This window comes from Macrotis lagotis, chromosome 1 (assembly GCF_037893015.1).
Source record: "Macrotis lagotis isolate mMagLag1 chromosome 1, bilby.v1.9.chrom.fasta, whole genome shotgun sequence".
Classification (NCBI taxonomy): domain Eukaryota; kingdom Metazoa; phylum Chordata; class Mammalia; order Peramelemorphia; family Peramelidae; genus Macrotis; species Macrotis lagotis.
In genome coordinates this window covers 220,405,333-220,421,336 of record NC_133658.1, presented here as the reverse complement: position 1 = coordinate 220,421,336, position 16,004 = coordinate 220,405,333, and the positions used below count along the sequence as shown (strand labels likewise).

At 34.1% G+C, this 16,004-nt stretch overlaps 1 long non-coding RNA gene across 1 annotated transcript in view; it reads left to right on the top strand.

Annotated features, from left to right (window-relative positions):
- Positions 1-1,151: 1,151 nt before the first annotated feature.
- Positions 1,152-16,004, top strand: part of LOC141515246 (uncharacterized) — a 58,939-nt gene continuing 44,086 nt past the window's right edge. The window contains exons 1-2 of the long non-coding RNA XR_012476287.1: positions 1,152-1,632; positions 6,513-6,608. This is a non-coding gene — a long non-coding RNA (uncharacterized LOC141515246). The remainder of the gene's footprint in view (positions 1,633-6,512; positions 6,609-16,004) is intronic.

Sequence of the window (16,004 nt, the reverse complement as noted above, 5' to 3'; positions counted from 1 at the left end):
ACTACAATGTCTGGCACATAGTAAATGTTGATTGATTGAATGAAGACTTATTCCAAATCCATCCACCCTCCCACCCTTCCTTCCTTCCTTCCTTCCTTCCTCCCTCCCTCCCTCCCTTCCTTCCTTCCTTCCTTCCTCCCTCCCTTCCTTTCTCTTTCTTCCTTTCTTCCTTCTTTCTTTCCTTTCTCTTTCTTTCTTTCTTCCTTTCTTCCTTCCTTTCCTTCCTTCCTTTCTTTCTTTCTTTCTTTCTTTTCTTTCTTTCTTTCTTTCTTTCTTTCTTTCTTTCTTTCTTTCTTCCTTCCTTCCTTCCTTTCCTTCCTTCCTTCCTTCCTTCCTTCCTTCCTTTCCTTCCTTCCTTCCTTCCTTCCTTTCTTTCTTTCTTTCTTTCTTTCTTTCTTTCTTTCTTTCTTTCTTTCTTTCACCAGGAGGTCATGCCATGACATATAAGTGAATTGGATTTAAATGAGAGAGGGATGTACAAAGTCTCCAGTCTCACTTTCTCTCCTGGAGCCATCTAGATCCACTGGCCAGATATGGATCAGAATAGCTCTGAATGAAGTGGGGAAACCTTATTTTAAGTTAAGGTCTTTAACAGATTTCAGTTTGGCTGATACTCTGAAGGTTATGAGGAAAACCTTAGTAAGAAGGATGGCTCATTTATGAACCCAAACTAATTTTAACTTCTGCTTACATACTCTTTACTTCAACAAGATTTCCCCCAGTTGCCTAAAATGCAATTTGTTTTTATCTCCATTTTTTTTGTTCAGGCCTGTAATTTAATTGGCATGGGGATAATGAAGGGGAAGAAACATGTAAATGATTAAGATTGGCAACTATTCTACAATTTATAATCTTAGGAAATTGCCTGGGTGACTGAGCAGTTAAGTGATTTACCTATGGTGTCACAACTAGTATGTGTCAGAGATGAAATTTAAAATTCGAGTCTTGCTTGACAACAAGACTGTGGGAGATATCAAATAAGTCAGTTTGTTTGGAATATAGTAATAATAATAATAATAATAATAGTAATGATAATGATAATAATAGTTTTTTTAGCACTTTAAAGTTTCCATTGTGCTTTATATATTATCTCTTTTGATCTTTACAACAACTCTGTGTAGTATTTTTATCTTCATTTTACAGATGGTGAATCCAAAATTCAGATTTGAATTTGCTCTTGGTCACAAAGTTTGTAAGTGGAAGAGATTTGAAGTCAGATTTTCCTGAATTCACTGTCTTCAAAATGGTGTTGTTGCTGCTGCTGCTGCTGCTGTTTTTGAAAGTGCTCTTTCAGTAATGAAGGCCAGAGGAATTGAGGACAGTGACCCTAAGTTCCAAGCAAACCCTCTAGACTTAAAAGACATACATACAACTCAACAGCAATTCTCCCTAGACTATTTTTGTGCATGTGGTTGCTGTTAGGGAGGTAATAGCAACATTAACCTCAGAAATAACTCAGAACAGATAAACAAAAGGGATGCTTTTCAAATACAATTTGCTGTGATGAAGAGTCCTGTAATTATTGGATGGAGAAGGGACCTAGTGCATGGAACACTGCAGGAGAACTTATTCAATCAATATTTGGAAGACAGACTTGGAATTCAAGGTCCTTTCTAGCCATGGTGTTCTGAGGTATGTTCAGCCACAAAAAGCATTTTTGGTCATCAGCCCTCCATTGTTCTGAAACCTAGGCTATCATTGTTATTCATGGGAAACTGGGGCTGGGAGACAAACCCAGAGCATTGTTTGGCTACATGATGTACTCAGAAAGGCTCTGTGGTTTCACCCTTTTGAATCAATAGATAATGATTTCACAATCTGGTACATGATGGAGCACTGACCTCTGAATTTTGTATCTTTTAGGAGTGATTCAGTTTGATTTAGAAGTGGTGTACTAAGGTTAGAGGATTAGACAAGTTGTTTATTTGGACAAACCCCCCAAAACAAACCCCAAACCTTTTCCACAACAGTGGAAAAAGTCATTAACCAGAGTACTTAAATGTTTTCTCTGAGCATCTGTTTTGGGTGAAGAACCATGCACTTAGGGCTGAGGGAGATGCAGAGTAGAGCATTTCTTGCCACAAATAACTTGCATCCAACTAGAGATGATGGTTTACCATCTCTAGAAAATAATACTACTACTTCTGCCCATAACTCACATTGTGAATCTATATCACAAAACCCTAGCTAACAAGATAAGGTAGCATATTAAATATACACATTGATGACCAAGTGCCCTCTCCCCCAAATGCTTGACTTCCCATTTTATCTATCTTCTCAGCTTCCACCCCTTATAGCTTCACTCTACTTAAGCAATCATAGAAATAGTCATATGTTGGACATTTCATCTATAATTTATTAAAATGGACTCTGACATTCTTCTTCTGATTGCTTTTATTCCTAACATCTCTATGTCTGCTTCACTTCATTGAAACTTATTTTTTCTTTCTTTCTTTTCAAAAAAGTATTTATATGTTTTATTTTAAAATTACATTGATAGAATGTCCCCATTCCATGATAGATCTTTTATAACTAAGTAAAACTTTTATGAAAAATTAACAATGCAGTGATGTTATCTGAAAGTACATGCACTACCATCCAATTCTCTTTAAAAAAACCATAGATATCTGTTTTTTGCTTCTTTCTACCTCCCACCTATTGAGAAAAATGAAAGAAAAACAAATTCTTTGTAACAAATATGGAGTGTGAAGCAAAACAAATTCCTTCAATGTATGTGTGTGTATGTGTACATTTATATATACAACACATTTCATCATTAGTCCTCTGAAATCATTAATGACTTTGCACAGCTAGACTGTTATTAATGCAAGTTCAAATAATGTGAAGTTCAATTTAGTGCTCAATTCAATACTGATGTCAGTTTGCATTTAATGCAAGTCCATGTAGGAGCTTGTCAATACCATGATATTATTAACTGCATTTGTCCCATGTGGATGTGATGTGCTGATATATATCATAATGCTTATAGTCATTTTAAGTTTTTAAAGAGTCCTGAACAAAATGGACAAAAGAAAGAATACTTTCAGAACGAAATACTGACAATGCAAAAAAAAAAAAGAGTTGTTATTATATTAGAACAAAAATTTGATGTAATTTAATGGCATTAATGTGGTCATGTAACTAGGATGAGATTTTTATAATGCCTAAAATTATGGTACAGAATATCATGAAATATGAAGGTTAAAAAAAAAGAAAAAGGCAAAATCAAATGGGTGTCTGTGGCTTGTGAACAACTACAATTGATAGAAATGGAGAAACTTCTTGTTGTTGGAATTAAATGTTGCATTCAAAACCTAATAATTTTTAGAATAGCAGTCATTCAAGCAAATACTTCAGGTATATTTAAGGAACTAAAAGAAAATAGAAATAGAAATTGTAAAAATTAAGTTAATTTTAAAATTTAAACTAAGTTAAAAATATCGAAGTGGATGCCAATACAGATGAGGATGCTGGGGGTATATACCTTTTTATTTTGAAGGAAATAAAAGAAAGTGGGTACTCTGATTTTTAATGTGGATGAAACAGGCCTTTTCTGACAAAAGATACTATTTTTTTACTTTTTAACTAACTCATACATGTCATATTTCTAACAAAGAAAAAACTTAATCTGTATATATCAAACGTCTAAAGTTTGCTTAGCATTTTTATTTGGAGAAAGTGAAGAGAGGGATTTTGTCATTCTCAAAATCTATTATTGCTCCTAGTTCTCAGGTGGTCAAGTAATAAAACCATACATGACTAATGCTATTTTTGAAGACTGGTTTTCAAGTTATTTTGCTTGGCTTTTGAAAGATGTTGTAAGGACAGCATTATTGCACCTAGAACCTTATTGATGTTACATAATGTCTCAGGTCATAGAACTACAGTTGTTTCATTGTGTAAGAATGGGAACATGTAATTTTTCTGCTATAGGGATAAAATTTGGACACCTCCCAACATATTTACAGAGATTCAAAGAAAGAGAAGACAGTTTATTCCATGCTGCTAAAATATTTTAAAGAACAATAACAATGTTTTTGTCATATCATTAATATGATATCTTTCAGTATGATATCCTGTAATTTTTAGTTTTTAAATTTTTCTTTCTATAATTGCTCAATTACTTTGTAATAAAATTGAATCAGAAAAACATTTTATTAATCATATTACATTAATAAATAAATAAAATTTTACTTAAAATCATTACATACTTTTATTGAGCCAGAAGGAATTACCATATTTTATGAATAGTTATAACTCTGAATAGTGTAAATTCAAATAATAATTCAAATAATATGATAACTTAAAAGATTCATTATTTTTACTAATCAAGACCTGTCTTGACTATGATTCTTCAACATTCAAAGTTGTTTACTTTTATAATGTTGTTATTGCATAAATTGTTCTTCTGGTTTTATTTTATCATTTGCTAGTTTAAAAAATCTTTAAAATTTCCATTTGATAATAGTGATATGGAATATTAAATTATTCACATGCTTATTTTATACTATTCATAGTTTTCCCCATGACTTTTAAAAATCATCCTGCTTATCATTTTTACATGGGTTACATAAGTACATCATTTTTACATCTGTATTTTTAAAAATCATCTGCTACATCATCTTTGCATGAGTTCCAGGCTTCCTACCCATTCTCTCCATCCATCACCCCCCTTTTGAACTTATTTTTGAATTGTATAGTAGGCACTTTATAAATACCCATTGATTAAATAATTAAAAGAAGAATCAAGAGAGAACAATATCATGGAAACCTACAGGGAGATCATAAACAAGAGTAGAAAGACCATGAACGACTGAGAACAATCTATTGAATTTGACTTAAGTGTTGGGTTGCTATTGTCCTTGAAAGAGGAATAAAGAGGACCACCCTTGATAGTCTTGATCTTGTGGTTGAACAATTTACTCTCTCCTCATCTTGTGACTCAATTAATTGTCTTTTTGTTCTGTTGATACTTATACATTCTGAAAACCCATTCCAGGTTCATACACCATCTTTGCCTCTTTTCCTGAGCTATTGAATGATGCTGGAGAAAATTACACAGCTATGTTGGCACAATTTACTTGTATCCCCAGTACCTGGCACAATGCTTTGTCCATATAACACTATTAAATTCTTCCTCCTTTCATCCCTCCTTTCCTTCCTCTCTTTCTTCCCTCCTTTTTGTTTCTTTCCTTCCTTTCCTCCTTCCTTCCTTCCCTCCATCCCTCCCTCCTTCCCTCCTTCCTTCCCTCCCTCCCTTCTTCTTTCCTTCCTTCCTTCTTCCCTCCCTCTCTCCCTCCTTCTCCTCCCCTCTCCTCCCTCCCCTCCCTCTCTTCCTCCCCCTCCCTCCTTCCTTTCTTTCCTTCCCTTTCTCTTTCCCTCCCTCCCTCCCTCCCTCCCTCCCTCCCTTCCTTCCTTCCTTCCTTCCTTCCTTCCTTCCTTCCTTCCTTCCTTCCTTCCTTCCTCCCTCCCTCCCTCCCTCCCTCCCTCCCTCCCTCCCTTCCTCAATTCCTTTGACACTTGCATGCAGTTCATTTAAGTTTGGTGGTTTTCACTCAGGACAAATATTTAGAAATTAGTTCTCTGAAAAAAAATTTCTCAGTACACACTTTTAAGTTTAATCTGTATTTACATTTCTCATGATTTTTGTAAGGTTAGAAAAGGCTTCAGTAGGACCCCAAAAGTCACTCATCAATGGCCAAGTGGTAACAGAGTAATGAAGAGAAGAATGTCACACAAGAAGAAAAGGAAGAAGAAGGAACACTTAACACTTAAAACTGAGAATCCAATGAGGTTTTACATGAAGAGAAGGGAGCTGGGCACTGAAAAGGAAATCAGTTCTCCAATGAATGATGCTATAGCTCCACAGGGAATCTGAAAGGCGAGGCATCTCTTGAGATAGGTCAGAGATGTAGTTTACCTAGGTCTTAACAAATTTTTAGTAGTTTTGCAGTCTTGTTCATCTTTCATTACTCCTTTTGGCGTTTTCCTGGCAAAGATACTGTAGTGGTTTGCCATTTCCTTCTCCAGATCATTTTACAGATGAAGAAATCTTTATTTATTTTCCAATTACATGTAAAGATAGTCTTTAGCATTCATTCTTTTTTTTTTGTCCAAGGTCAAACAGCTAAGTAATTATTCAGTGTCTGAGGCTGAATTTGAATTCAGGTCCTCCTGACTCCAGGGCCAGTGATCTATCCACTGCATCACCTAGCTGCCACTAGCATTCATTCTTCTGCAAGTTTTTGAGTTCAACATTTTTCTACCACCTTCCCTTTCCTCCTCACTCTCTATGGGAGCAAACAATTTGATATGTTATACATGTATAATCATGTTTAACATATTTCCATATTAATCATGTTGTAAAAAAAAAAGAATTAGAAGTAAGGGAAAAACCATGAGAAAGAAAGGAAAAACATAAAAAGGTTTTAAAATGTGGATATAGAATACTTTGCTCTGCATTTAGAATCCATAATTTCTTCTCTGAATGTGGATGGCATTTTCCTTAACAGATCTCTCAGGATTGCCCTTGTTCACAAAATTCCATCAGAATTGATCATCTCACAATTGTCTCCTGGTTCTACTCACTTCATTCAGCATCAGTTCATGTAAGTTTTTCCAAGTTTTTCTGAAGTCACAACACTCATGATTTCTTATAGAACAATAGTAATCCATAATATATACCTTAGGTTGTTCAGTAATTCCTCAATTATAAGAATTTCACAAATACATCTATTCATTATCCTATTTCTCTCCTTCCTTATACCTTTTAATTTGTTCCATTTTGCTTTTGCTTTGTCTGAGATTAGAATTGTTACCCCTCCTTTTTAAAAAATTTCACTTAGTCTATTCTAGCCTTTTATCTTTGTAAACAACTAATTATAGGATTCTGATTTTTTAATCCTTTCTGTTATTTGATTCAGTTTTATGGGAGATGTTTATGGGATGAACTTTATGGGAGAGTTTATCCCATTCACATTCACAATAAAGATTAATAATTCTGGGGGCAGCTAGGTGGCACAGTGGATAAAGCACTGGCCCTGGAGTCAGGAATACCTGGGTTCAAATCTGGTCTTAGACACTTAATAATTACCTAGCTGTGTGGCTTTGGGAAAGCCATTTAACCCCATTTGCCTTGCAAAAACCTAAAAAAAATTAATAACTCTGTCTTTCCCTCTATCCTGTCTCCCCACTCTTTATACTTTTCTCTCTCTCCTGTTCCCTTATTCCTCCTCACTGTATTTTGCTTTTAACTGCTATCTCTCTCAATCTGCCCGCCCTTCTACCAGCCCTTTTCCTTTTTCTTCTCCTTTTCCTTTTTTAATTTACCTTTTTTTTGACTTTAACTTAAACTTTACTTATTACTTTCCCCCTTTTCCCACCTCTCCCCCACTTCCCTATAGGATAGGAAAATTTCCAAGTCCAGTTGGGAATGTTTGTTATTCACTCTTTGAGTCAAATATGTTGAGAGCAAGATTTACTCAGTAAATTCTTTCTTTAACTTTATTATAATATGTCTTTTATTTCCTCTTCATGTGGTGTTATTTAGCCTCTAATGCCTTTTCTCTGGGCATTATCTTCTTTTTCATGTCTTACTTGTTTTATTCCTTTCTTGTATCCACATCCTCTGCCTTTTATCTGTCCTGATAGAAGTACAATTCTTAAAGTTTGCATGATTGTTTACATATAAACTTCATCACATCATAATAACTTCTTATACCCTGTGCCTGAGTGCGCTCTTATCAACTGTCCCATTAGAAATATAATTCTCCAGAACTATAAGCATTATCAGATTATAACAATTTATATACATACACTTTCTTGCAAGTGCCTTCCCTTTAACTGTCCTAATAGAAATACAACCCTCAAGAATTAAAAGTCTGATCACATCACAGTCAATTCCCACCCACACCCTTTCAACTGCCCTAGAGTTACAAATATTGTCTTTCTTCTTCACTTTTCCCCCCTTTCTCTTTACCTTTTCATATATCTCTCGAGTCATATTTGAAGATCAATTTTTCTGTTAAGTTCTGGTCTTTTTATCAGGTAAGTTTGAAAATCTTTTATTTCATTGAAAATTCATCTTTTCCCCTGAAAGAATATGCAGAATTTTGCATGGTGGTTGATTTTTGGTTATAATCCAAGCTCCTTTGCCCTTCAAATATCATATTCTAGGCCCTCTGATCCTTTAATGTTGAAACTGATAAGTCCTGAATAATTCTGTCTGTGACTCCCTAGTATTTAAATTGCTTCTTTTGTGCAGCTTGCCCCTTAGCTGAGAGTTCTGAAATTTGTCTACAATATTCCTTCAGTTTTTATTTTGTGATCTCTTTCTGGTAGTGATTGATAGATTCTTTCAAGGATTATTTTATTTTCTTGTTGTAGGATATTAGGACAGTTTTCCTGATAATTTCTTGCAAGATATTGCCCAGTCTCTTTTTCTGATTGTGGTTTTCAAGTGGACCAATAATTTGTAAACTCTCCTGAATCTATTTTCCGGGTCAGTCATTTTTCCCAAGTGATATTTCAAATTTACTAAGATTTTTTTCACCTTTTGCTTTTGTTTGATGAAATCTGATGACTCATAGATTTATTTCCATTTTTCCAATTCTAATTTTTAGGGTTTTATTTTCTTCAGTGTTTCCTTTTCCAGTTGGTAAATTTTACTTTTAGAGGGTTCTTTTCCTTTTCCAATAGTTAAATTTTACTTTTTATGAGTTGCATTCTTTTTCCAATTAACCATTTTTGCTTTTAAAGATTGTTTTCTTCAGTCAATTTTTCATAATTCTCCTATACGACTCTCATTCATTTCTCAGTTTTTCTTCTTCCTCTCTTTTATTTTTTAGGTTTTTTTTGGTAAGGCAAATGGGGTTAAGTGGCTTGCCCAAGGCCACACAGCTAGGTAATTATTAAGTGTCTGAGACCGGATTTGAACCCAGGTACTCCTGACTCCACTATGCCACCTAGCTGCCCCCTCTTCTTTGGTTTTTAAAATCCTTTGAGCTCTTCTAAGATGTCTTTTTTGAAATTAAGACCAATTTAAGGTCTCTTTGAAGTTTTACATGTAGGCATTTTGTCACTGCTTTCCTCTTCTGAGACAGTGTTTTATCATCCCTCTTAATAGTTTTTTATGATTAACATTTTTTTTGTGCATTTTGATACTTGAACTCTACTCTGGGGGCACAGTGATATAGTTCCAAGCTTTTTGTACTTAGGAACTGGCCTAAGGTATTGTCTATGTTTCAGCTGCTAGAGATTTATTCTCTCTGTTAGGGGAACAACCCAGTCCTGCTTGTTGCGTCAGCTTTCTCAGGTCTCAAACTTTATCTTCTGAGTTGCGATTGGAACCCTCATTGCTGCCTTGCTGAGCCTGAACCTGAACTTCACTGTGGCTAATAGCCTCCTGCTGACTTTCCAGCTCTCCTATGTATGCTGGGCCTGCATGAGACAGACCTTGACTGGAGTACCTCCACCATATCTTGAGTTGAGAAATTGTTTTACTCCTGCTTTTATCTAGATGAGGAAATTGAGGCAAACACAGTTAAGTTACTTGCTTAAGTCTCATAGCTATTCAGGACAGCTGTTAAGCTGAGAAGAGATTTGAACTCAGATCTTCCTGACTCCAAGACTCTAGCTACTGTACCATCTAGCTGCCTTAGATAGTAATAAAATATAAGATGAAAAGTATCATGCTATTCTGGAAAATGTGCACAGAAATCTGATAGATTCTGGGCGGCTAGGTGGTGCAGTGGATAGAGCACTGGCCCTGGAGTCAAGAGTACCTGAGTTCAAATATGGCCTCAGACACTTTATAATTACCTAGCTGTGTGGCCTTGGGCAGGTCACTTAACCCCATTTGCCTTGCAAAAACCTAAAAAAAAAAGAAATGGGATAGATTAGAGCAAAGTGTGTGTGTGTGGGGGGGGTGAGGATCAAGGCTGATTGAATGAAAGCACTCACAAGAAAATCATAGGTTGAATTCCATTAGGGAGGGGAACTCAATTGCAGACTATAGGATGCCACACTTGGTCTTTACCATTTGGCATTTTTATTAATGACTTGGACAAAGGCAGAGATGACAAACCAATAAAATTTGAAGAAGGTCCACGGGGCAGCTAGGTGGTGCAGTGGATAGAGCACTAGCCCTGGAGTCAGGAGTACCTGAGTTCAGATCCAGCTTCAGACACTTAATAATTACCTGGCTGTGTGGCCTTGGGCAAGCCACTTAACCCCATTTACCTTGCAAAAAAATTGAAGAAGGTGCAAAACTGGAAGGAATAGATTAATAAAAAATTTTGGCAGGCAATAGGTTGAATCTAATAAGATGAAATTCAAAAGGGACAAATGTTAAGTCTTATACTTGACTTCTGGGGGCAGCTAACCTTAATCAGACACTAACTGTGTGACTTAATTCTGTCACTTAATTGTTTGCCTTAGTTTCCCCCTTCTGTAAAATAAATTGGGGAAGGAAATGGCAACCACTCCAGTAACTTTGCCAAGAAAGTCCCACATGGGGTCATGAAGAGTCAGATACAACTGATGACCAGACAACAACAACATACTTGATTTTCAATGAACTTCATATGTAGAAGATGAAAAAGACATAGCTAGGTAGCAGTAATCTGAAAAAAAATGTGTGTTTTTTTCTAGTTGTCACCTCAAGGCAGTCTATATGGGAGGTCTGACCCTTCTAGTCTGACCATCATTCTTTGCTCAAAAACTCTTCATCCTTAAGGAAGCCACTCTACCTAACCTTTTAGTAATTAGTTTTAAATTAGTCAATTCTACTTCCCATAATCTTTTTTGTTTGTTTGTTTGTTTTTTGTAAGGCAATGGGGTTAAATGACTTGCCTAAGATCACAGCTAGGCAATTATGAAGTGTCTGGGGTTAGATTTGAACTCAGGTCCTCTTGACTTCAGGACCAGTGTTCTATCTCCTGTGCCACCTGTCTGCTCCTTTCCTATAATTTTTTGAGGATCTTTGGCAGATTCAGTGATTTAGGAACATAGTTAAAATGCCCTAGAGCAGTAGTGTCATAATCAAGTAGAAAAGAGAGATGAGTACCACTAATCAATATACAACAATTCTTGCTTCTGGGTGAATACTGATTTAGAGTACTATATAGCAACATCATCTATATTTTATCTTTTTTTTTTTAAAATTTATTTTGTTAAATATTTCCCAACTACATTTTCACCTGATTGAGGCTACAATGGGGAGTTGTGGGACACATGCTCTGTTGGATTCTACTCTAAAGGAAAGTTTATTGTCCTGTGACTTTTTCATATGCAGTTAACATTAGTAACTTAATTCTTGCCTTTTTTGTGTTAGCCATGTTGATAAAGCTTGAGATAATGGGGAGTATGGATAAATGTGTAAGGCACATATATTTAGTCTTACAATTGGGTACTAGTCCTAATATTAAGAAAATTCTCTAATTTTTAAGTTATAATATCACAATAGATGTCAACACAGTGAAGGAGGGTAAAGAAATGGTTTCATCTCAGGGAGATCACAATTTTTTTTTGTTTTCCTTGCTACTATAATACTTAACCACTTCAAACTTTACTTGGCAGGCTAAGTAAGAGAAAAGAGAAAGACTGTATACTCAATGAAATTCAAAAATATTTCCACCTAACCTAAAAAAAATAAAATATTTCCTTCATACTAGTATACAAGATATTGTTATTTTTGTGACTCTACCTAGAGCAAAATGAGAGAAAAGAATGCTTTTTTATATAAGATTATTGTGGTATATAGGGCAGCTAACTGGTGCAGGAGTTAGTTGCCAGTCTTGGAATCAATAAAATTCATTTTTCTGAGTTCAAATTTGGCTTCAGAAACTTATTAGCTTTGGACCCTGGGCAAGTCACTTATGTTTGTCTTAGTTTCCTCATCTGTAAAATGAACTGGAGAAGAAAATGACAAACCACTCCTGTATCACCACCAAGAAAACCTCAAATAGGGTCACAGAATCAGATACAACTAAAAAATTACTTAACAAAAACAAAAATTGAGGTACACATGTATATTTACATATGCACCAACTACATAGAGTTAACATAAGGAAAAAATAAGATAACAAATGTAAAGTGCTTTCTTTCAAATCTTTAAGAACTCTATTATTTCAAATTTGTTATTATTATGAGAAGATCTTGTTCTGAATTCTAGTCTCAGAATTTTAGAGGATGTTTTCTATTAAGTTTTGCTAGACCAGTTGTCTCCCAAATCTAACTGATGTTAGCATAAAAGTATTGTTATGGAAAAAATATTAACAAAATTCATCTGGAAGAACAAAAGATCAAGAATATCAAGGGAATCAATAAAAATATGAAGAAAGGTATTCTATGTGTATTAGATCTCAAAATGTATTATAAAATGATAATTATCAAAACAATTTGGCACTGTCTAAGAAACAGTGTGTTAGATCAATGGAATTGATCAAGTACATATTGAATTATAGTAAATGTAATCCAGTATATGATAAATCCAAAGTTCTAAGCTTTTGGAACAAAAACTCATCATTTGACAAAAGCTTCTGGGAAAACTGGGAAAACAGTATAGCAGAAGCTTGGTATAGAACAACATCTCATACTGTATACCAAGATCAAGTCAAAATGGGCTCATGATTTACACATAAATGTCAATATCATAAACAAATTAGGAGACCATGGAATAACTTATTTATCAGTCTGATGGATAAGGGAAGAATCTAGGTACATACTACATAGAGTTAATGTAAGGAAAAAATAAGATAACAAAAATGCAGTGCTTTCTTTCAAATCTTTAAGAACAGAGGACATTACAAATATAAAATGGATATTTTTGATTAAATGTTTTTATACAAACAAAATCTATGCAATCAAAATTAAAAGGAAAGCAGAAAACTTAGAAGAATTTTTTCAATAAATATCTCTGATAACGGGCTCATTTCTCAAATATATAGAGAATTGAATCAAATTTATTAAATAAATATCTTTCCTCAATTAATAAATGATCAAAGGATATGAAAAACCTCATGTGAGACCAAGAAATCAAAGATAGTGTTATGAAAAAATGTTCTAAATCACTATTGATTAGAGAATTAAAAAATTAAAATTAAAAATTAAGATTAAAATTAAAAAAATAAAAAAACTCTGAAGTACTCTCTCACACCTATCAGATTAACTAATATGAGAAAAAAGGAAAATGATAGACTTTGAAGGGAATGTGGGAAAACTGGGACATTAACGCATCGTAGGTGAAGTTGCGAATTTATCCAACCATTCGGGAGAGCAATTTGGACCTATGCCTCAAGGACTATATAACTGTGTATTTTCTTTGATCCAGCAATACCACTACTAGATCTATATCCCAAAAACTACCAAAAAAGGGAAAAAGGACCTATTCTTTTTGTACAACAATATTTCCAACAGCTCTTTTTTGTTGTGGCAAAAGTTGGAAATGGAAAGATGCCCATCAATTGAGTAAAAACTAATTAAGTTTTGGTATATATAATTTTGATGGAATACACTCCATAAGAAATTGAAGCAGGATGATTTTTATAGAAACCTAGAAAGACTTACATGACCTAATGAAAAGTGAAGTGAGCAATACTAGGAGAACATTGTGTACAGTAACAGCTATATTGTATGATGGAGAGCTGTGAATGAGACTTAGTTATTTCAGTAGTACAATAATCCAAGACAATACTAAATAACTAATGATGAGCTATACTATCTACTCCAGAGAGAGAACTAATATTCTTTGAGCATAGACTGAAGAATGCTATTTTTCATTTTCTTTTTTATTTGAATCTTATTGTACAAAATGTTTTTATGAAATTTTTTTTACAGAATGTTTTTACAATTACATGATTTGCACATGTAGAACCTATATCTGGTTGATTATTGTATCAGGAAATGGTGAGGGCAGGGAAAGAAGGAAGGATAAAATTTGGAGTTCAAACCTTTAAAAATATTTAAAAATTGTTTTAACATGTAATTGAGGAAAATATATTAAAAAGTTTATTCCTGAATTTTATTGATATGTTATGTGGTTATGAACAAGTTTTGACTGCTTGCTGTTTGTATAAATATTGGTTATATATTGGTATAGGAAAGCAAATTATTAATACTATTTTCATAATTTTTGAGTTTGTGCTCATTGCATTGGTATTATTCTGTTTATGTTATGTGTTCTAATTAGTTATAGTTTTGCTTACTGTAATAATGCACATTTTTGTTTTAATTAATATTTCTGCTCTTATTGAATTTGCCAAACATGAAATTTTAAAGATGGCTGCTGAAAGGTTGACATCTATTGTGATATTATTACTTAAAAATTAGAGAATTTTCTTAATATTAGGACTAGTACCCAATTGTAAGACTAAATATTCTTTAAGAATTTTTCATAGAAATATAAAAATTTTGGGATGTTACAGAGTTAAATATACATAAAATCAGATAAAGTAAATCAAACAGTGTTAGCTGAATTAACTGAAATATTTAATTTTGCAGCTATCCTTGAGGAACTGATTAAAGGAAATAATACTTGGGAGCTAAGCAATGTTCCACCCTCTTAGGAGGAGCTATTGATTAGGAAACTCTGACCTACTGAACAAAGAAAGATTTCTTTTTAAGGAAAAAATTATTTTATTGTTTCAGTTATCAAGCATTGATTATTTTTCCTCTCCCATACACTTAAAAGAAAAAAAAACTTCAGCATAAAATTCCATTGTAAGATTAACTATAAGTGAACAAAAGAAATTCCTGTCTTAGTCACTTCTGAAACTAAGTTTTTGAAAGATTCTGCATGTTGGTCCATCATCTCTCAGGCATGATATAGGCATCAATTTCTTTCTTAGTTATCTGGAATCAGAATTGTCTGTTTTTTACAATATTGATATGATTGCATAAATTGTTCTTCTGGTTTTGCTTGCTTCACTTGGCATCTCCTACTCTGAGACAGTTGAAATAAGAGCTTAGCATCAAATTGGTGTCAGATATGCTCTAGCAATAGAAGGCACCAGAAAAAGAAAATAGAATTAGATAAATACAAGATCACTCCAGTCTATCTTTTGAATTGCATTTCCACTTGCTTTATTTGGACTATATGAATCCCTTATAAGCTCTTCATATAAAATGTGGATTAAAATTCTTTTTAGTTCATATTATATTCCTTTATCCCTTTGAGGTCATTCTGGAGGTTTCTATGTAGTAAAACTGTAAAACTGACTGGTGCTATTGTGAAGAGCTTCTTTTCAATTCCAACATGACCATGGTTGCCTGAAAACCAACTTGGGAGTGCAGTTGGGGCTACTGATCTTTTTTTTTTTTTTTTTTTTTTTTTTTTAGGATTTTGCAAGGCAAACGGGGTTAAGTGGCTTGCCCAAGGCCACACGTCTAGGTAATTATTAAGTGTCTGAGACCGGATTTGAACCCAGGTACTCCTGACTCCAGGGCTGGTGCTTTATCCACTGCACCACCTAGCCACCCCAGGGCTACTGATCTTTTTGCTGCCTTTCTGCCAGCAGTAACATTGGTAGCCTCCCCATCACATTTATGCCTATTAAAATTCTATAAGTTATAAAGTCTAGAATATTATTATAAATATTTTTAGGTTGTCCTATTTGTAGCCTAATTTAATGCTTTTACATGTTTATCCTTGAGGGGATATGATACAGAGATAAGGCAAGGTGGGAAGGTCCTTGGAGGTATATTTTCCATTTCAGAAAGCTTTCACAGATAGGGATTGCTTCATTTTTTGTCTTTACCCCAGTGCCTAACTCAGTATCTGGCACATGATAGAAATATTAATTAATTAATTTAATTAAAGGAGAGGTAAGTCTTGGATACTCCTTAAAGCTCCAATAACAAGCCTAACCTGAGCTTAACTGGGTTCAATGGAGAGAACTTGGGATCATGTAAAAACTTTTCATGGACAAACATCAGAACTGTAAGTTATCTTAAAGATTATGTAATCTGGGCTCATTTTTCAGATAAAGAGACTGATGTCCAACTTG